Here is a 22,736-nt window from a genome sequence, read left to right on the forward strand (position 1 = left end):
AACCTTTCTTTTCATAGAGCAGTTTGGAAACACTCTGTTTGTTAAGTCTGCAAGGGGATATTTAGACCTCTTTGAGGCCTTCGTTGGAAACGGGATTTCTTCATATAAAGCTAGACAGATGAATTCTCAGTAACTTCTTTGTGTTGTGTGTATTCAACTCACAGAGTTGAACCTTTCTTTAGACAGAGCAGATTTGAAAACCTCTTTTTGTGGATTTCACAAGTGGAGATTTCAAGCGATTTGAGGCCAATTGTAGTAAAAGAAATATCTTCGTTTAAAAACTAGACAGAATCATTCTCAGAAACTACTTTGTGATGTGTGCGTTCAACTCGCAGAGTTTAAGCTTTCTTTTCATAGAGCAGTTTGGAAACACTCTGTTTCTTAAGTCTACAAGGGGATATTTAGACCTCTTTGAGGCCTTCGTTGGAAACGGGATTTCTTCATATAAAGCTAGACAGATGAATTCTCAGTAACTTCTTTCTGTTGTGTGTATTCAACTCACAGACTTGAACCTTTCTTTAGACAGAGCAGATTTGAAACACCCTTTTTGTGGATTTTTAAGTGGAGATTTCCAGCGATTTGACGCCAATTGTACTAAAGGAAATATCTTCGTTTAAAAACTAGACAGAATCATTCTCAGAAACTGATTATTGCTGTGTGTGTTCAACTCACAGAGTTTCACCTTTCTTTTCATAGATCAGTTTGGAAACACTCTGTGTGTTAAGTCTGCAGCAGGATATTTGGACCACTTTGAGGCCTTCGTTGGAAACGGGATTTCTCAGTATACTGCTAGACCGATGAATTCCCAGGAACTCCTATGTGTTGAGTTTATTCAACTCACTGAATTGAACCTTTCTTTAGATAGAGCAGTTTGGAAACACTCTTTTTGTGTAATTTGCAAGTGGAGATTTCAAGCGATTTGAGGCCAATTTTAGAAATCGAAATATCTTTGTATAAAAACTAGACAGAATAATTCTCAGAAACTACTTTGTGATGTCTGCGTTCAACTCACAGAGTTTAACCTTTCTTTTCATAGAGCAGTTTGGAAACACTCTGTTTCTTAAGTCTGCAAGGGGATATTTAGACCTCTTTGAGGCCTTCGTTGGAAACGGGATTTCGTCATATAAAGCTAGACCGATGAATTCTCAATAACTTCTTTGTGTTGTGTTTTTTCAACTCACAGAGTTGAATCTTTCTTTAGAGAGAGCAGATATGAAACATTCTTTTTGTAGATTTTACAAGTGGAGATTTCATACGATTTCAGGCCAATTGCAGTAAAGGAAACATCTTCGTTTAAAAACTAGACAGAATCATTCTCAGAAACTACTTTGTGATGAGTGCGTTCAACTCACAGAGTTTCACCTTTCTTTTCATAGAGCAGTTTGAAAACACTCTGTTTCTTAAGTTTGGAAGAGGATATTTGGACCACTTTGAGGCCTTCGTTGGAAACGGGATTTCTCAGTATACTGCTAGACAGATGAATTCCCAGTAACTTCTTTGTGTTGTGTGTATTCACCTCACAGAGTTAAAGCTTCCTTTAGACAGAGCAGTTTGGAAACACTCTTTTTGTGGAATTTGCAACTGGACATTTCAAGCGATTTGAGGAAAATTGTAGTCAAGGAAATATCTTCGTTTAAAAACTACACAGATTCATTCTCAGAAACTACTTTGTGATGTGTGCGTTGAACTCATAGAGTTTAACCTTTCTTTTCAAAGAGCAGTTTGGAAACACTCTGTTTGTTAAGTCTGCAAGGGGATATTTAGACCTCTTTGAGGCCTTCGTTGGAAACGGGATTTCTTCATATAAAGCTAGACAGATGAACTCTCAGTAACTTCTTTCTGTTGTGTGTATTCAACTCACAGATTTGAACCTTTCCTTAGACAGACCAGATTTGAAACACTCTTTTTGTGGATTTTACAACTGGAGATTTCCAGCGATTTGACGCCAATTGTACTAAAGGAAATATCTTCGTTTAAAAACTAGACAGAATCATTCTCAGAAACTGATTATTGATGTGTGTGTTCAACTCACAGAGTTTCACCTTTCTTTTCATAGAGCAGTTTGGAAACACTCTGTGTGTTAAGTTTGCAGCAGGATATTTGGACCACTTTGAGGCCTTCGTTGGAAACGGGATTTCTCAGTATACTGCTAGACCGATGAATTCCCAGGAACTCCTATGTGTTGAGTTTATTCAACTCACTGAATTGAAGCTTCCTTTAGATAGAGCAGTTTGGAAACACTCTTTTTGTGGAATTTGCAAATGGAGATTTCAAACGATTTGAGGCCAATTTTAGAAATCGAAGTATCTTTGTATAAAAACTAGACAGAATCATTCTCAGAAACTACTTTGTGATGTCTGCGTTCAACTCACAGAGTTTAACCTTTCTTTTCATAGAGCAGTTTGGAAACACTCTTTTTCTTAAGTCTGCAAGGGGATATTTAGACCTCTTTGAGGCCTTCGTTGGAAACGGGATTTCTTCATATAAAGCTAGACAGATGAATTCTCAGTAACTTCTTTGTGTTGTGTGTATTCAACTCACAGAGTTGAACCTTTCTTTAGACAGAGCAGATTTGAAACCCTCTTTTTGTGGATTTCACAAGTGGAGATTTCAAGCGATTTGAGGCCAATTGTAGTAAAAGAAATATCTTCGTTTAAAAACTAGACAGAATCATTCTCAGAAACTACTTTGTGATGTGTGCCTTCAAATCTCAGAGTTTAAGCTTTCTTTTCATAGAGCAGTTTGGAAACACTCTTTTTGTGGAATTTGCAACTGGACATTTCAAGCGATTTGAGGAAAATTGTAGTCAAGGAAATATCTTCATTTAAAAACTACACAGATTCATTCTCAGAAACTACTTTGTGATGTGTGCGTTGAACTCATAGAGTTTAACCTCTCTTTTCATAGAGCAGTTTGGAAACACTCTGTTTGTTAAGTCTGCAAGGGGATATTTAGACCTCTTTGAGGCCTTCGTTGGAAACGGGATTTCTTCATATAAAGCTAGACAGATGAATTCTCAGTAAGTACTTTGTGTTGTGTGTATTCAACTCACAGAGTTGAAACTTTCTTTAGACAGAGCAGATATGAAACCCTCTTTTTGTGGATTTCAGAAGTGGAGATTTCAAGCGATTTGAGGCCAATTGTAGTAAAAGAAATTTCTTCTTTTAAAAACTAGACAGAATCGTTCTCAGAAACTACTTTGTGATGTGTGCCTTCAAATCACAGAGTTTAAGCTTTCTTTTCATAGAGTAGTTTGGAAACACTCTGTTTGTTAAGTCTGCAAGGGGATATTTAGACCTCTTTGAGGCCTTCGTTGGAAACGGGATTTCTTCATATAAAGCTAGACAGATGAACTCTCAGTAACTTCTTTCTGTTGTGTGTATTCAACTCACAGATTTGAACCTTTCCTTAGACAGACCAGATTTGAAACACTCTTTTTGTGGATTTTACAACTGGAGATTTCCAGCGATTTGACGCCAATTGTACTAAAGGAAATATCTTCGTTTAAAAACTAGACAGAATCATTCTCAGAAACTGATTATTGATGTGTGTGTTCAACTCACAGAGTTTCACCTTTCTTTTCATAGAGCAGTTTGGAAACACTCTGTTTCTTAAGTCTACAAGGGGATATTTAGACCTCTTTGAGGCCTTCGTTGGAAACGGGATTTCTTCATATAAAGCTAGACAGATGAATTCTCAGTAACTTCTTTCTGTTGTGTGTATTCAACTCACAGACTTGAACCTTTCTTTAGACAGAGCAGATTTGAAACACCCTTTTTGTGGATTTTAAAGTGGAGATTTCCAGCGATTTGACGCCAATTGTAGTAAAGGAAATATCTTCGTTTAAAAACTAGACAGAATCATTCTCAGAAACTGATTATTGCTGTGTGTGTTCAACTCACAGAGTTTCACGTTTCTTTTCATAGATCAGTTTGGAAACACTCTGTGTGTTAAGTCTGCAGCAGGATATTTGGACCACTTTGAGGCCTTCATTGGAAACGCGATTTCTCAGTATACTGCTAGACCGATGAATTCCCAGGAACTCGTATGTGTTGAGTTTATTCAACTCACTGAATTGAAGCTTCCTTTAGATAGAGCAGTTTGGAAACACTCTTTTTGTGGAATTTGCAAGTGGAGATTTCAAACGATTTGAGGGCAATTTTAGAAATCGAAATATCTTTGTATAAAAACTAGACAGAATCATTCTCAGAAACTACTTTGTGATGTCTGCGTTCAACTCACAGAGTTTAACCTTTCTTTTCATAGAGCAGTTTGGAAGCACTCTGTTTCTTAAGTCTGCAAGGGGATATTTAGACCTCTTTGAGGCCTTCGTTGGAAACGGGATTTCTTCATATAAAGCTAGACCGATGAATTCTCAATAACTTCTTTGTGTTGTGTTTATTCAACTCACAGAGTTGAACCTTTCTTTAGAGAGAGCAGATATGAAACACTCTTTTTGTAGATTTTACAAGTGGAGATTTCATACGATTTCAGGCCATTTGTAGTAAAGGAAACATCTTCGTTTAAAAACTAGACAGAATAATTCCCAGAAACTACTTTGTGATGAGTGCGTTCAACTCACAGAGTTTCACCTTTCTTTTCATAGAGCAGTTTGAAAACACTCTGTTTCTTAAGTTTGGAAGAGGATATTTGGACCACTTTGAGGCCTTCGTTGGAAACAGGATATCTCAGTATACTGCTACACAGATGAATTCAAGGTAACTTCTTTGTGTTGTGTGTATTCACCTCACAGAGTTAAACCTTCCTTTAGACAGAGCAGTTTGGAACCACTCTATTTGTGGAATTTGCAACTGGACATTTCAAGCGATTTGAGGAAAATTGTAGTCAAGGAAATATCTTCGTTTAAAAACTACACAGATTCATTCTCAGAAACTACTTTGTGATGTGTGCGTTGAACTCAGAGGGTTTAACCTTTCTTTTCATAGAGCAGTTTGGAAACACTCTGTTTGTTAAGTCTGCAAGGGGATATTTAGACCTCTTTGAGGCCTTCGTTGGAAACGGGATTTCTTCATATAAAGCTAGACAGATGAATTCTCAGTAACTTCTTTGTGTTGTGTGTATTCAACTCACAGAGTTGAACCTTTCTTTAGACAGAGCAGATTTGAAACCCTCTTTTTGTGGATTTCACAAGTGGAGATTTCAAGCGATTTGAGGCCAATTGTAGTAAAAGAAATATCTTCGTTTAAAAACTAGACAGAATCATTCTCAGAAACTACTTTGTGATGTGTGCGTTCAACTCGCAGAGTTTAAGCTTTCTTTTCATAGAGCAGTTTGGAAACACTCTGTTTCTTAAGTCTAAAAGGGGATATTTAGACCTCTTTGAGGCCTTCGTTGGAAACGGGATTTATTCATATAAAGCTAGACAGATGAATTCTCAGTAACTTCTTTCTGTTGTGTGTATTCAACTCACAGACTTGAACCTTTCTTTAGACAGAGCAGATTTGAAACACCCTTTTTGTGGATTTTACAAGTGGAGATTTCCAGCGATTTGACGCCAATTGTAGTAAAGGAAATATCTTCGTTTAAAAACTAGACAGAATCATTCTCAGAAACTGATTATTGCTGTGTGTGTTCAACTCTCAGAGTTTCACCTTTCTTTTCATAGATCAGTTTGGAAACACTCTGTGTGTTAAGTCTGCAGCAGGATATTTGGACCACTTTGAGGCCTTCATTGGAAACGCGATTTCTCAGTATACTGCTAGACCGATGAATTCCCAGGAACTCCTATGTGTTGAGTTTATTCAACTCACTGAATTGAAGCTTCCTTTAGATAGAGCAGTTTGGAAACACCCTTTTTGTGGAATTTGCAAGTGGAGATTTCAAACGATCTGAGGCCAATTTTAGAAATCGAAATATCTTTGTATAAAAACTAGACAGAATCATTCTCAGAAACTACTTTGTGATGTCTGCGTTCAACTCACAGAGTTTAACCTTTCTTCTCATAGAGCAGTTTGGAAGCACTCTGTTTCTTAAGTCTGCAAGGGGATATTTAGACCTCTTTGAGGCCTTCGTTGGAAAAGGGATTTCTTCATATAAAGCTAGACCGATGAATTCTCAATAACTTCTTTGTGTTGTGTTTATTCAACTCACAGAGTTGAACCTTTCTTTAGAGAGAGCAGATATGAAACACTCTTTTTGTAGATTTTACAAGTGGAGATTTCATACGATTTCAGGCCAATTGTAGTAAAGGAAACATCTTCGTTTAAAAACTAGACAGAATAATTCTCAGAAACTACTTTGTGATGAGTGCGTTCAACTCACAGAGTTTCACCTTTCTTTTCATAGAGCAGTTTGAAAACACTCTGTTTCTTAAGTTTGGAAGAGGATATTTGGACCACTTTGAGGCCTTCGTTGGAAACGGGATATCTCAGTATACTGCTAGACCGATGAATTCCCAGGAACTCCTATGTCTTGAGTTTATTCAACTCACTGAATTGAAGCTTCCTTTAGATAGAGCAGTTTGGAAACACTCTTTTTGTGGAATTTGCAAGTGGAGATTTCAAACGATTTGAGGCCAATTTTAGAAATTGAAATATCTTTGTATAAAAACTAGACAGAATCATTCTCAGAAACTACTTTGTGATGTCTGCGTTCAACTCACAGAGTTTAAGCTTTCTTTTCATAGAGCAGTTTGGAAACACTCTGTTTCTTAAGTCTGCAAGGGGATATTTAGACCTCTTTGAGGCCTTCGTTGGAAACGGGATTTCGTCATATAAAGCTAGACCGATGAATTCTCAATAACTTCTTTGTGTTGTTTTTATTCAACTCACAGAGTTGAACCTTTCTTTAGAGAGAGCAGATATGAAACACTCTTTTTGTAGATTTTACAAGTGGAGATTTCATACGATTTCAGGCCAATTGTAGTAAAGGAAACATCTTCGTTTAAAAACTAGACAGAATCATTCTCAGAAACTACATTGTGATGAGTGCGTTCAACTCACAGACTTTCACCTTCCTTTTCATAGAGCAGTTTGAAAACACTCTGTTTCTTAAGTTTGGAAGAGGATATTTGGACCACTTTGAGGCCTTCGTTGGAAACGGGATTTCTCAGTATACTGCTAGACAGATGAATTCCCAGTAACTTCTTTGTGTTGTGTGTATTCACCTCACAGAGTTAAACCTTCCTTTAGACAGAGCAGCTTGGAAACACTCTTTTTGTGGAATTTGCAACTGGACATTTCAAGCGATTTGAGGAAAATTGTAGTCAAGGAAATATCTTCGTTTAAAAACTACACAGATTCATTCTCAGAAACTACTTTGTGATGTGTGCGTTGAACTCATAGAGTTTAACCTTTCTTTTCATAGAGCAGTTTGGAAACACTCTGTTTTTTAAGTCTGCAAGGGGATATTTAGACCTCTTTGAGGCCTTCGTTGGAAACGGGACTTTTTCATATAAAGCTAGACAGATGAATTCTCAGTAACTTCTTTGTGTTGTGTGTATTCAACTCACAGAGTTGAACCTTTCTTTAGACAGAGCAGATTTGCAAACCTCTTTTTGTGGATTTCACAAGTGGAGATTTCAAGCGATTTGAGGCCAATTGTAATAAAAGAAATATCTTCGTTTAAAAACTAGACAGAATCATTCTCAGAAACTACTTTGTGATGTGTGCCTTCAAATCACAGAGTTTAAGCTTTCTTTTCATAGAGCAGTTTGGAAACACTCTTTTTGTGGAATTTGCAACTGGACATTTCAAGCGATTTGAGGAAAATTGTTGTCAAGGAAATGTCTTCATTTAAAAACTACACAGATTCATTCTCAGAAACTACTTTGTGATGTGTGCGTTGAACTCATAGAGTTTAACCTTTCTTTTCATAGAGCAGTTTGGAAACACTCTGTTTGTTAAGTCTGCAAGGGGATATTTAGACCTCTTTGAGGCCTTCGTTGGAAACGGGATTTCTTCATATAAAGCTAGACAGATGAATTCTCAGTAACTTCTTTGTGTTGTGTGTATTCAACTCACAGAGTTGAACCTTTCTTTAGACAGAGCAGATTTGAAAACCTCTTTTTGTGGATTTCACAAGTGGAGATTTCAAGCGATTTGAGGCCAATTGTAGTAAAAGAAATATCTTCGTTTAAAAACTAGACAGAATCATTCTCAGAAACTACTTTGTGATGTGTGCGTTCAACTCGCAGAGTTTAAGCTTTCTTTTCATAGAGCAGTTTGGAAACACTCTGTTTCTTAAGTCTACAAGGGGATATTTAGACCTCTTTGAGGCCTTCGTTGGAAACGGGATTTCTTCATATAAAGCTAGACAGATGAATTCTCAGTAACTTCTTTCTGTTGTGTGTATTCAACTCACAGACTTGAACCTTTCTTTAGACAGAGCAGATTTGAAACACCCTTTTTGTGGATTTTAAAGTGGAGATTTCCAGCGATTTGACGCCAATTGTACTAAAGGAAATATCTTCGTTTAAAAACTAGACAGAATCATTCTCAGAAACTGATTATTGCTGTGTGTGTTCAACTCACAGAGTTTCACCTTTCTTTTCATAGATCAGTTTGGAAACACTCTGTGTGTTAAGTCTGCAGCAGGATATTTGGACCACTTTGAGGCCTTCGTTGGAAACGGGATTTCTCAGTATACTGCTAGACCGATGAATTCCCAGGAACTCCTATGTGTTGAGTTTATTCAACTCACTGAATTGAACCTTTCTTTAGATAGAGCAGTTTGGAAACACTCTTTTTGTGTAATTTGCAAGTGGAGATTTCAAGCGATTTGAGGCCAATTTTAGAAATCGAAATATCTTTGTATAAAAACTAGACAGAATAATTCTCAGAAACTACTTTGTGATGTCTGCGTTCAACTCACAGAGTTTAACCTTTCTTTTCATAGAGCAGTTTGGAAACACTCTGTTTCTTAAGTCTGCAAGGGGATATTTAGACCTCTTTGAGGCCTTCGTTGGAAACGGGATTTCTTCATATAAAGCTAGACCGATGAATTCTCAATAACTTCTTTGTGTTGTGTTTATTCAACTCACAGAGTTGAACCTTTCTTTAGAGAGAGCAGATATGAAACACTCTTTTTGTAGATTTTACAAGTGGAGATTTCATACGATTTCAGGCCATTTGTAGTAAAGGAAACATCTTCGTTTAAAAACTAGACAGAATAATTCCCAGAAACTACTTTGTGATGAGTGCGTTCAACTCACAGAGTTTCACCTTTCTTTTCATAGAGCAGTTTGAAAACACTCTGTTTCTTAAGTTTGGAAGAGGATATTTGGACCACTTTGAGGCCTTCGTTGGAAACAGGATATCTCAGTATACTGCTACACAGATGAATTCAAGGTAACTTCTTTGTGTTGTGTGTATTCACCTCACAGAGTTAAACCTTCCTTTAGACAGAGCAGTTTGGAACCACTCTATTTGTGGAATTTGCAACTGGACATTTCAAGCGATTTGAGGAAAATTGTAGTCAAGGAAATATCTTCGTTTAAAAACTACACAGATTCATTCTCAGAAACTACTTTGTGATGTGTGCGTTGAACTCAGAGGGTTTAACCTTTCTTTTCATAGAGCAGTTTGGAAACACTCTGTTTGTTAAGTCTGCAAGGGGATATTTAGACCTCTTTGAGGCCTTCGTTGGAAACGGGATTTCTTCATATAAAGCTAGACAGATGAATTCTCAGTAACTTCTTTGTGTTGTGTGTATTCAACTCACAGAGTTGAACCTTTCTTTAGACAGAGCAGATTTGAAACCCTCTTTTTGTGGATTTCACAAGTGGAGATTTCAAGCGATTTGAGGCCAATTGTAGTAAAAGAAATATCTTCGTTTAAAAACTAGACAGAATCATTCTCAGAAACTACTTTGTGATGTGTGCGTTCAACTCGCAGAGTTTAAGCTTTCTTTTCATAGAGCAGTTTGGAAACACTCTGTTTCTTAAGTCTAAAAGGGGATATTTAGACCTCTTTGAGGCCTTCGTTGGAAACGGGATTTCTTCATATAAAGCTAGACAGATGAATTCTCAGTAACTTCTTTCTGTTGTGTGTATTCAACTCACAGACTTGAACCTTTCTTTAGACAGAGCAGATTTGAAACACCCTTTTTGTGGATTTTACAAGTGGAGATTTCCAGCGATTTGACGCCAATTGTAGTAAAGGAAATATCTTCGTTTAAAAACTAGACAGAATCATTCTCAGAAACTGATTATTGCTGTGTGTGTTCAACTCTCAGAGTTTCACCTTTCTTTTCATAGATCAGTTTGGAAACACTCTGTGTGTTAAGTCTGCAGCAGGATATTTGGACCACTTTGAGGCCTTCATTGGAAACGCGATTTCTCAGTATACTGCTAGACCGATGAATTCCCAGGAACTCCTATGTGTTGAGTTTATTCAACTCACTGAATTGAAGCTTCCTTTAGATAGAGCAGTTTGGAAACACCCTTTTTGTGGAATTTGCAAGTGGAGATTTCAAACGATCTGAGGCCAATTTTAGAAATCGAAATATCTTTGTATAAAAACTAGACAGAATCATTCTCAGAAACTACTTTGTGATGTCTGCGTTCAACTCACAGAGTTTAACCTTTCTTCTCATAGAGCAGTTTGGAAGCACTCTGTTTCTTAAGTCTGCAAGGGGATATTTAGACCTCTTTGAGGCCTTCGTTGGAAACGGGATTTCTTCATATAAAGCTAGACCGATGAATTCTCAATAACTTCTTTGTGTTGTGTTTATTCAACTCACAGAGTTGAACCTTTCTTTAGAGAGAGCAGATATGAAACACTCTTTTTGTAGATTTTACAAGTGGGGATTTCATACGATTTCAGGCCAATTGTAGTAAAGGAAACATCTTCGTTTAAAAACTAGACAGAATAATTCTCAGAAACTACTTTGTGATGAGTGCGTTCAACTCACAGAGTTTCACCTTTCTTTTCATAGAGCAGTTTGAAAACACTCTGTTTCTTAAGTTTGGAAGAGGATATTTGGACCACTTTGAGGCCTTCGTTGGAAACGGGATATCTCAGTATACTGCTAGACCGATGAATTCCCAGGAACTCCTATGTCTTGAGTTTATTCAACTCACTGAATTGAAGCTTCCTTTAGATAGAGCAGTTTGGAAACACTCTTTTTGTGGAATTTGCAAGTGGAGATTTCAAACGATTTGAGGCCAATTTTAGAAATTGAAATATCTTTGTATAAAAACTAGACAGAATCATTCTCAGAAACTACTTTGTGATGTCTGCGTTCAACTCACAGAGTTTAAGCTTTCTTTTCATAGAGCAGTTTGGAAACACTCTGTTTCTTAAGTCTGCAAGGGGATATTTAGACCTCTTTGAGGCCTTCGTTGGAAACGGGATTTCGTCATATAAAGCTAGACCGATGAATTCTCAATAACTTCTTTGTGTTGTTTTTATTCAACTCACAGAGTTGAACCTTTCTTTAGAGAGAGCAGATATGAAACACTCTTTTTGTAGATTTTACAAGTGGAGATTTCATACGATTTCAGGCCAATTGTAGTAAAGGAAACATCTTCGTTTAAAAACTAGACAGAATCATTCTCAGAAACTACATTGTGATGAGTGCGTTCAACTCACAGACTTTCACCTTCCTTTTCATAGAGCAGTTTGAAAACACTCTGTTTCTTAAGTTTGGAAGAGGATATTTGGACCACTTTGAGGCCTTCGTTGGAAACGGGATTTCTCAGTATACTGCTAGACAGATGAATTCCCAGTAACTTCTTTGTGTTGTGTGTATTCACCTCACAGAGTTAAACCTTCCTTTAGACAGAGCAGCTTGGAAACACTCTTTTTGTGGAATTTGCAACTGGACATTTCAAGCGATTTGAGGAAAATTGTAGTCAAGGAAATATCTTCGTTTAAAAACTACACAGATTCATTCTCAGAAACTACTTTGTGATGTGTGCGTTGAACTCATAGAGTTTAACCTTTCTTTTCATAGAGCAGTTTGGAAACACTCTGTTTTTTAAGTCTGCAAGGGGATATTTAGACCTCTTTGAGGCCTTCGTTGGAAACGGGACTTTTTCATATAAAGCTAGACAGATGAATTCTCAGTAACTTCTTTGTGTTGTGTGTATTCAACTCACAGAGTTGAACCTTTCTTTAGACAGAGCAGATTTGCAAACCTCTTTTTGTGGATTTCACAAGTGGAGATTTCAAGCGATTTGAGGCCAATTGTAATAAAAGAAATATCTTCGTTTAAAAACTAGACAGAATCATTCTCAGAAACTACTTTGTGATGTGTGCCTTCAAATCACAGAGTTTAAGCTTTCTTTTCATAGAGCAGTTTGGAAACACTCTTTTTGTGGAATTTGCAACTGGACATTTCAAGCGATTTGAGGAAAATTGTTGTCAAGGAAATGTCTTCATTTAAAAACTACACAGATTCATTCTCAGAAACTACTTTGTGATGTGTGCGTTGAACTCATAGAGTTTAACCTTTCTTTTCATAGAGCAGTTTGGAAACACTCTGTTTGTTAAGTCTGCAAGGGGATATTTAGACCTCTTTGAGGCCTTCGTTGGAAACGGGATTTCTTCATATAAAGCTAGACAGATGAATTCTCAGTAACTTCTTTGTGTTGTGTGTATTCAACTCACAGAGTTGAACCTTTCTTTAGACAGAGCAGATTTGAAAACCTCTTTTTGTGGATTTCACAAGTGGAGATTTCAAGCGATTTGAGGCCAATTGTAGTAAAAGAAATATCTTCGTTTAAAAACTAGACAGAATCATTCTCAGAAACTACTTTGTGATGTGTGCGTTCAACTCGCAGAGTTTAAGCTTTCTTTTCATAGAGCAGTTTGGAAACACTCTGTTTCTTAAGTCTACAAGGGGATATTTAGACCTCTTTGAGGCCTTCGTTGGAAACGGGATTTCTTCATATAAAGCTAGACAGATGAATTCTCAGTAACTTCTTTCTGTTGTGTGTATTCAACTCACAGACTTGAACCTTTCTTTAGACAGAGCAGATTTGAAACACCCTTTTTGTGGATTTTTAAGTGGAGATTTCCAGCGATTTGACGCCAATTGTACTAAAGGAAATATCTTCGTTTAAAAACTAGACAGAATCATTCTCAGAAACTGATTATTGCTGTGTGTGTTCAACTCACAGAGTTTCACCTTTCTTTTCATAGATCAGTTTGGAAACACTCTGTGTGTTAAGTCTGCAGCAGGATATTTGGACCACTTTGAGGCCTTCGTTGGAAACGGGATTTCTCAGTATACTGCTAGACCGATGAATTCCCAGGAACTCCTATGTGTTGAGTTTATTCAACTCACTGAATTGAACCTTTCTTTAGATAGAGCAGTTTGGAAACACTCTTTTTGTGTAATTTGCAAGTGGAGATTTCAAGCGATTTGAGGCCAATTTTAGAAATCGAAATATCTTTGTATAAAAACTAGACAGAATAATTCTCAGAAACTACTTTGTGATGTCTGCGTTCAACTCACAGAGTTTAACCTTTCTTTTCATAGAGCAGTTTGGAAACACTCTGTTTCTTAAGTCTGCAAGGGGATATTTAGACCTCTTTGAGGCCTTCGTTGGAAACGGGATTTCGTCATATAAAGCTAGACCGATGAATTCTCAATAACTTCTTTGTGTTGTGTTTTTTCAACTCACAGAGTTGAATCTTTCTTTAGAGAGAGCAGATATGAAACATTCTTTTTGTAGATTTTACAAGTGGAGATTTCATACGATTTCAGGCCAATTGCAGTAAAGGAAACATCTTCGTTTAAAAACTAGACAGAATCATTCTCAGAAACTACTTTGTGATGAGTGCGTTCAACTCACAGAGTTTCACCTTTCTTTTCATAGAGCAGTTTGAAAACACTCTGTTTCTTAAGTTTGGAAGAGGATATTTGGACCACTTTGAGGCCTTCGTTGGAAACGGGATTTCTCAGTATACTGCTAGACAGATGAATTCCCAGTAACTTCTTTGTGTTGTGTGTATTCACCTCACAGAGTTAAAGCTTCCTTTAGACAGAGCAGTTTGGAAACACTCTTTTTGTGGAATTTGCAACTGGACATTTCAAGCGATTTGAGGAAAATTGTAGTCAAGGAAATATCTTCGTTTAAAAACTACACAGATTCATTCTCAGAAACTACTTTGTGATGTGTGCGTTGAACTCATAGAGTTTAACCTTTCTTTTCAAAGAGCAGTTTGGAAACACTCTGTTTGTTAAGTCTGCAAGGGGATATTTAGACCTCTTTGAGGCCTTCGTTGGAAACGGGATTTCTTCATATAAAGCTAGACAGATGAACTCTCAGTAACTTCTTTCTGTTGTGTGTATTCAACTCACAGATTTGAACCTTTCCTTAGACAGACCAGATTTGAAACACTCTTTTTGTGGATTTTACAACTGGAGATTTCCAGCGATTTGACGCCAATTGTACTAAAGGAAATATCTTCGTTTAAAAACTAGACAGAATCATTCTCAGAAACTGATTATTGATGTGTGTGTTCAACTCACAGAGTTTCACCTTTCTTTTCATAGAGCAGTTTGGAAACACTCTGTGTGTTAAGTTTGCAGCAGGATATTTGGACCACTTTGAGGCCTTCGTTGGAAACGGGATTTCTCAGTATACTGCTAGACCGATGAATTCCCAGGAACTCCTATGTGTTGAGTTTATTCAACTCACTGAATTGAAGCTTCCTTTAGATAGAGCAGTTTGGAAACACTCTTTTTGTGGAATTTGCAAATGGAGATTTCAAACGATTTGAGGCCAATTTTAGAAATCGAAGTATCTTTGTATAAAAACTAGACAGAATCATTCTCAGAAACTACTTTGTGATGTCTGCGTTCAACTCACAGAGTTTAACCTTTCTTTTCATAGAGCAGTTTGGAAACACTCTTTTTCTTAAGTCTGCAAGGGGATATTTAGACCTCTTTGAGGCCTTCGTTGGAAACGGGATTTCTTCATATAAAGCTAGACAGATGAATTCTCAGTAACTTCTTTGTGTTGTGTGTATTCAACTCACAGAGTTGAACCTTTCTTTAGACAGAGCAGATTTGAAACCCTCTTTTTGTGGATTTCACAAGTGGAGATTTCAAGCGATTTGAGGCCAATTGTAGTAAAAGAAATATCTTCGTTTAAAAACTAGACAGAATCATTCTCAGAAACTACTTTGTGATGTGTGCCTTCAAATCTCAGAGTTTAAGCTTTCTTTTCATAGAGCAGTTTGGAAACACTCTTTTTGTGGAATTTGCAACTGGACATTTCAAGCGATTTGAGGAAAATTGTAGTCAAGGAAATATCTTCATTTAAAAACTACACAGATTCATTCTCAGAAACTACTTTGTGATGTGTGCGTTGAACTCATAGAGTTTAACCTCTCTTTTCATAGAGCAGTTTGGAAACACTCTGTTTGTTAAGTCTGCAAGGGGATATTTAGACCTCTTTGAGGCCTTCGTTGGAAACGGGATTTCTTCATATAAAGCTAGACAGATGAATTCTCAGTAAGTACTTTGTGTTGTGTGTATTCAACTCACAGAGTTGAAACTTTCTTTAGACAGAGCAGATATGAAACCCTCTTTTTGTGGATTTCAGAAGTGGAGATTTCAAGCGATTTGAGGCCAATTGTAGTAAAAGAAATTTCTTCTTTTAAAAACTAGACAGAATCGTTCTCAGAAACTACTTTGTGATGTGTGCCTTCAAATCACAGAGTTTAAGCTTTCTTTTCATAGAGTAGTTTGGAAACACTCTGTTTGTTAAGTCTGCAAGGGGATATTTAGACCTCTTTGAGGCCTTCGTTGGAAACGGGATTTCTTCATATAAAGCTAGACAGATGAACTCTCAGTAACTTCTTTCTGTTGTGTGTATTCAACTCACAGATTTGAACCTTTCCTTAGACAGACCAGATTTGAAACACTCTTTTTGTGGATTTTACAACTGGAGATTTCCAGCGATTTGACGCCAATTGTACTAAAGGAAATATCTTCGTTTAAAAACTAGACAGAATCATTCTCAGAAACTGATTATTGATGTGTGTGTTCAACTCACAGAGTTTCACCTTTCTTTTCATAGAGCAGTTTGGAAACACTCTGTTTCTTAAGTCTACAAGGGGATATTTAGACCTCTTTGAGGCCTTCGTTGGAAACGGGATTTCTTCATATAAAGCTAGACAGATGAATTCTCAGTAACTTCTTTCTGTTGTGTGTATTCAACTCACAGACTTGAACCTTTCTTTAGACAGAGCAGATTTGAAACACCCTTTTTGTGGATTTTAAAGTGGAGATTTCCAGCGATTTGACGCCAATTGTAGTAAAGGAAATATCTTCGTTTAAAAACTAGACAGAATCATTCTCAGAAACTGATTATTGCTGTGTGTGTTCAACTCACAGAGTTTCACGTTTCTTTTCATAGATCAGTTTGGAAACACTCTGTGTGTTAAGTCTGCAGCAGGATATTTGGACCACTTTGAGGCCTTCATTGGAAACGCGATTTCTCAGTATACTGCTAGACCGATGAATTCCCAGGAACTCGTATGTGTTGAGTTTATTCAACTCACTGAATTGAAGCTTCCTTTAGATAGAGCAGTTTGGAAACACTCTTTTTGTGGAATTTGCAAGTGGAGATTTCAAACGATTTGAGGGCAATTTTAGAAATCGAAATATCTTTGTATAAAAACTAGACAGAATCATTCTCAGAAACTACTTTGTGATGTCTGCGTTCAACTCACAGAGTTTAACCTTTCTTTTCATAGAGCAGTTTGGAAGCACTCTGTTTCTTAAGTCTGCAAGGGGATATTTAGACCTCTTTGAGGCCTTCGTTGGAAACGGGATTTCTTCATATAAAGCTAGACCGATGAATTCTCAATAACTTCTTTGTGTTGTGTTTATTCAACTCACAGAGTTGAACCTTTCTTTAGAGAGAGCAGATATGAAACACTCTTTTTGTAGATTTTACAAGTGGAGATTTCATACGATTTCAGGCCATTTGTAGTAAAGGAAACATCTTCGTTTAAAAACTAGACAGAATAATTCCCAGAAACTACTTTGTGATGAGTGCGTTCAACTCACAGAGTTTCACCTTTCTTTTCATAGAGCAGTTTGAAAACACTCTGTTTCTTAAGTTTGGAAGAGGATATTTGGACCACTTTGAGGCCTTCGTTGGAAACAGGATATCTCAGTATACTGCTACACAGATGAATTCAAGGTAACTTCTTTGTGTTGTGTGTATTCACCTCACAGAGTTAAACCTTCCTTTAGACAGAGCAGTTTGGAACCACTCTATTTGTGGAATTTGCAACTGGACATTTCAAGCGATTTGAGGAAAATTGTAGTCAAGGAAATATCTTCGTTTAAAAACTACACAGATTCATTCTCAGAAACTACTTTGTGATGTGTGCGTTGAACTCAGAGGGTTTAACCTTTCTTTTCATAGAGCAGTTTGGAAACACTCTGTTTGTTAAGTCTGCAAGGGGATATTTAGACCTCTTTGAGGCCTTCGTTGGAAACGGGATTTCTTCATATAAAGCTAGACAGATGAATTCTCAGTAACTTCTTTGTGTTGTGTGTATTCAACTCACAGAGTTGAACCTTTCTTTAGACAGAGCAGATTTGAAACCCTCTTTTTGTGGATTTCACAAGTGGAGATTTCAAGCGATTTGAGGCCAATTGTAGTAAAAGAAATATCTTCGTTTAAAAACTAGACAGAATCATTCTCAGAAACTACTTTGTGATGTGTGCGTTCAACTCGCAGAGTTTAAGCTTTCTTTTCATAGAGCAGTTTGGAAACACTCTGTTTCTTAAGTCTAAAAGGGGATATTTAGACCTCTTTGAGGCCTTCGTTGGAAACGGGATTTATTCATATAAAGCTAGACAGATGAATTCTCAGTAACTTCTTTCTGTTGTGTGTATTCAACTCACAGACTTGAACCTTTCTTTAGACAGAGCAGATTTGAAACACCCTTTTTGTGGATTTTACAAGTGGAGATTTCCAGCGATTTGACGCCAATTGTAGTAAAGGAAATATCTTCGTTTAAAAACTAGACAGAATCATTCTCAGAAACTGATTATTGCTGTGTGTGTTCAACTCTCAGAGTTTCACCTTTCTTTTCATAGATCAGTTTGGAAACACTCTGTGTGTTAAGTCTGCAGCAGGATATTTGGACCACTTTGAGGCCTTCATTGGAAACGCGATTTCTCAGTATACTGCTAGACCGATGAATTCCCAGGAACTCCTATGTGTTGAGTTTATTCAACTCACTGAATTGAAGCTTCCTTTAGATAGAGCAGTTTGGAAACACCCTTTTTGTGGAATTTGCAAGTGGAGATTTCAAACGATCTGAGGCCAATTTTAGAAATCGAAATATCTTTGTATAAAAACTAGACAGAATCATTCTCAGAAACTACTTTGTGATGTCTGCGTTCAACTCACAGAGTTTAACCTTTCTTCTCATAGAGCAGTTTGGAAGCACTCTGTTTCTTAAGTCTGCAAGGGGATATTTAGACCTCTTTGAGGCCTTCGTTGGAAAAGGGATTTCTTCATATAAAGCTAGACCGATGAATTCTCAATAACTTCTTTGTGTTGTGTTTATTCAACTCACAGAGTTGAACCTTTCTTTAGAGAGAGCAGATATGAAACACTCTTTTTGTAGATTTTACAAGTGGAGATTTCATACGATTTCAGGCCAATTGTAGTAAAGGAAACATCTTCGTTTAAAAACTAGACAGAATAATTCTCAGAAACTACTTTGTGATGAGTGCGTTCAACTCACAGAGTTTCACCTTTCTTTTCATAGAGCAGTTTGAAAACACTCTGTTTCTTAAGTTTGGAAGAGGATATTTGGACCACTTTGAGGCCTTCGTTGGAAACGGGATATCTCAGTATACTGCTAGACCGATGAATTCCCAGGAACTCCTATGTCTTGAGTTTATTCAACTCACTGAATTGAAGCTTCCTTTAGATAGAGCAGTTTGGAAACACTCTTTTTGTGGAATTTGCAAGTGGAGATTTCAAACGATTTGAGGCCAATTTTAGAAATTGAAATATCTTTGTATAAAAACTAGACAGAATCATTCTCAGAAACTACTTTGTGATGTCTGCGTTCAACTCACAGAGTTTAAGCTTTCTTTTCATAGAGCAGTTTGGAAACACTCTGTTTCTTAAGTCTGCAAGGGGATATTTAGACCTCTTTGAGGCCTTCGTTGGAAACGGGATTTCGTCATATAAAGCTAGACCGATGAATTCTCAATAACTTCTTTGTGTTGTTTTTATTCAACTCACAGAGTTGAACCTTTCTTTAGAGAGAGCAGATATGAAACACTCTTTTTGTAGATTTTACAAGTGGAGATTTCATACGATTTCAGGCCAATTGTAGTAAAGGAAACATCTTCGTTTAAAAACTAGACAGAATCATTCTCAGAAACTACATTGTGATGAGTGCGTTCAACTCACAGACTTTCACCTTCCTTTTCATAGAGCAGTTTGAAAACACTCTGTTTCTTAAGTTTGGAAGAGGATATTTGGACCACTTTGAGGCCTTCGTTGGAAACGGGATTTCTCAGTATACTGCTAGACAGATGAATTCCCAGTAACTTCTTTGTGTTGTGTGTATTCACCTCACAGAGTTAAACCTTCCTTTAGACAGAGCAGCTTGGAAACACTCTTTTTGTGGAATTTGCAACTGGACATTTCAAGCGATTTGAGGAAAATTGTAGTCAAGGAAATATCTTCGTTTAAAAACTACACAGATTCATTCTCAGAAACTACTTTGTGATGTGTGCGTTGAACTCATAGAGTTTAACCTTTCTTTTCATAGAGCAGTTTGGAAACACTCTGTTTTTTAAGTCTGCAAGGGGATATTTAGACCTCTTTGAGGCCTTCGTTGGAAACGGGACTTTTTCATATAAAGCTAGACAGATGAATTCTCAGTAACTTCTTTGTGTTGTGTGTATTCAACTCACAGAGTTGAACCTTTCTTTAGACAGAGCAGATTTGCAAACCTCTTTTTGTGGATTTCACAAGTGGAGATTTCAAGCGATTTGAGGCCAATTGTAATAAAAGAAATATCTTCGTTTAAAAACTAGACAGAATCATTCTCAGAAACTACTTTGTGATGTGTGCCTTCAAATCACAGAGTTTAAGCTTTCTTTTCATAGAGCAGTTTGGAAACACTCTTTTTGTGGAATTTGCAACTGGACATTTCAAGCGATTTGAGGAAAATTGTTGTCAAGGAAATGTCTTCATTTAAAAACTACACAGATTCATTCTCAGAAACTACTTTGTGATGTGTGCGTTGAACTCATAGAGTTTAACCTTTCTTTTCATAGAGCAGTTTGGAAACACTCTGTTTGTTAAGTCTGCAAGGGGATATTTAGACCTCTTTGAGGCCTTCGTTGGAAACGGGATTTCTTCATATAAAGCTAGACAGATGAATTCTCAGTAACTTCTTTGTGTTGTGTGTATTCAACTCACAGAGTTGAACCTTTCTTTAGACAGAGCAGATTTGAAAACCTCTTTTTGTGGATTTCACAAGTGGAGATTTCAAGCGATTTGAGGCCAATTGTAGTAAAAGAAATATCTTCGTTTAAAAACTAGACAGAATCATTCTCAGAAACTACTTTGTGATGTGTGCGTTCAACTCGCAGAGTTTAAGCTTTCTTTTCATAGAGCAGTTTGGAAACACTCTGTTTCTTAAGTCTACAAGGGGATATTTAGACCTCTTTGAGGCCTTCGTTGGAAACGGGATTTCTTCATATAAAGCTAGACAGATGAATTCTCAGTAACTTCTTTCTGTTGTGTGTATTCAACTCACAGACTTGAACCTTTCTTTAGACAGAGCAGATTTGAAACACCCTTTTTGTGGATTTTAAAGTGGAGATTTCCAGCGATTTGACGCCAATTGTACTAAAGGAAATATCTTCGTTTAAAAACTAGACAGAATCATTCTCAGAAACTGATTATTGCTGTGTGTGTTCAACTCACAGAGTTTCACCTTTCTTTTCATAGATCAGTTTGGAAACACTCTGTGTGTTAAGTCTGCAGCAGGATATTTGGACCACTTTGAGGCCTTCGTTGGAAACGGGATTTCTCAGTATACTGCTAGACCGATGAATTCCCAGGAACTCCTATGTGTTGAGTTTATTCAACTCACTGAATTGAACCTTTCTTTAGATAGAGCAGTTTGGAAACACTCTTTTTGTGTAATTTGCAAGTGGAGATTTCAAGCGATTTGAGGCCAATTTTAGAAATCGAAATATCTTTGTATAAAAACTAGACAGAATAATTCTCAGAAACTACTTTGTGATGTCTGCGTTCAACTCACAGAGTTTAACCTTTCTTTTCATAGAGCAGTTTGGAAACACTCTGTTTCTTAAGTCTGCAAGGGGATATTTAGACCTCTTTGAGGCCTTCGTTGGAAACGGGATTTCGTCATATAAAGCTAGACCGATGAATTCTCAATAACTTCTTTGTGTTGTGTTTTTTCAACTCACAGAGTTGAATCTTTCTTTAGAAAGAGCAGATATGAAACATTCTTTTTGTAGATTTTACAAGTGGAGATTTCATACGATTTCAGGCCAATTGCAGTAAAGGAAACATCTTCGTTTAAAAACTAGACAGAATCATTCTCAGAAACTACTTTGTGATGAGTGCGTTCAACTCACAGAGTTTCACCTTTCTTTTCATAGAGCAGTTTGAAAACACTCTGTTTCTTAAGTTTGGAAGAGGATATTTGGACCACTTTGAGGCCTTCGTTGGAAACGGGATTTCTCAGTATACTGCTAGACAGATGAATTCCCAGTAACTTCTTTGTGTTGTGTGTATTCACCTCACAGAGTTAAAGCTTCCTTTAGACAGAGCAGTTTGGAAACACTCTTTTTGTGGAATTTGCAACTGGACATTTCAAGCGATTTGAGGAAAATTGTAGTCAAGGAAATATCTTCGTTTAAAAACTACACAGATTCATTCTCAGAAACTACTTTGTGATGTGTGCGTTGAACTCATAGAGTTTAACCTTTCTTTTCAAAGAGCAGTTTGGAAACACTCTGTTTGTTAAGTCTGCAAGGGGATATTTAGACTTCTTTGAGGCCTTCGTTGGAAACGGGATTTCTTCATATAAAGCTAGACAGATGAATTCTCAGTAACTTCTTTGTGTTGTGTGTATTCAACTCACAGAGTTTCACCTTTCTTTTCATAGAGCAGTTTGGAAACACTCTGTGTGTTAAGTTTGCAGCAGGATATTTGGACCACTTTGAGGCCTTCGTTGGAAACGGGATTTCTCAGTATACTGCTAGACCGATGAATTCCCAGGAACTCCTATGTGTTGAGTTTATTCAACTCACTGAATTGAAGCTTCCTTTAGATAGAGCAGTTTGGAAACACTCTTTTTGTGGAATTTGCAAATGGAGATTTCAAACGATTTGAGGCCAATTTTAGAAATCGAAGTATCTTTGTATAAAAACTAGACAGAATCATTCTCAGAAACTACTTTGTGATGTCTGCGTTCAACTCACAGAGTTTAACCTTTCTTTTCATAGAGCAGTTTGGAAACACTCTTTTTCTTAAGTCTGCAAGGGGATATTTAGACCTCTTTGAGGCCTTCGTTGGAAACGGGATTTCTTCATATAAAGCTAGACAGATGAATTCTCAGTAACTTCTTTGTGTTGTGTGTATTCAACTCACAGAGTTGAACCTTTCTTTAGACAGAGCAGATTTGAAACCCTCTTTTTGTGGATTTCACAAGTGGAGATTTCAAGCGATTTGAGGCCAATTGTAGTAAAAGAAATATCTTCGTTTAAAAACTAGACAGAATCATTCT

Source organism: Pan paniscus, chromosome 21, assembly GCF_029289425.2.
Source record: "Pan paniscus chromosome 21, NHGRI_mPanPan1-v2.0_pri, whole genome shotgun sequence".
In the NCBI taxonomy this organism is placed as follows: domain Eukaryota; kingdom Metazoa; phylum Chordata; class Mammalia; order Primates; family Hominidae; genus Pan; species Pan paniscus.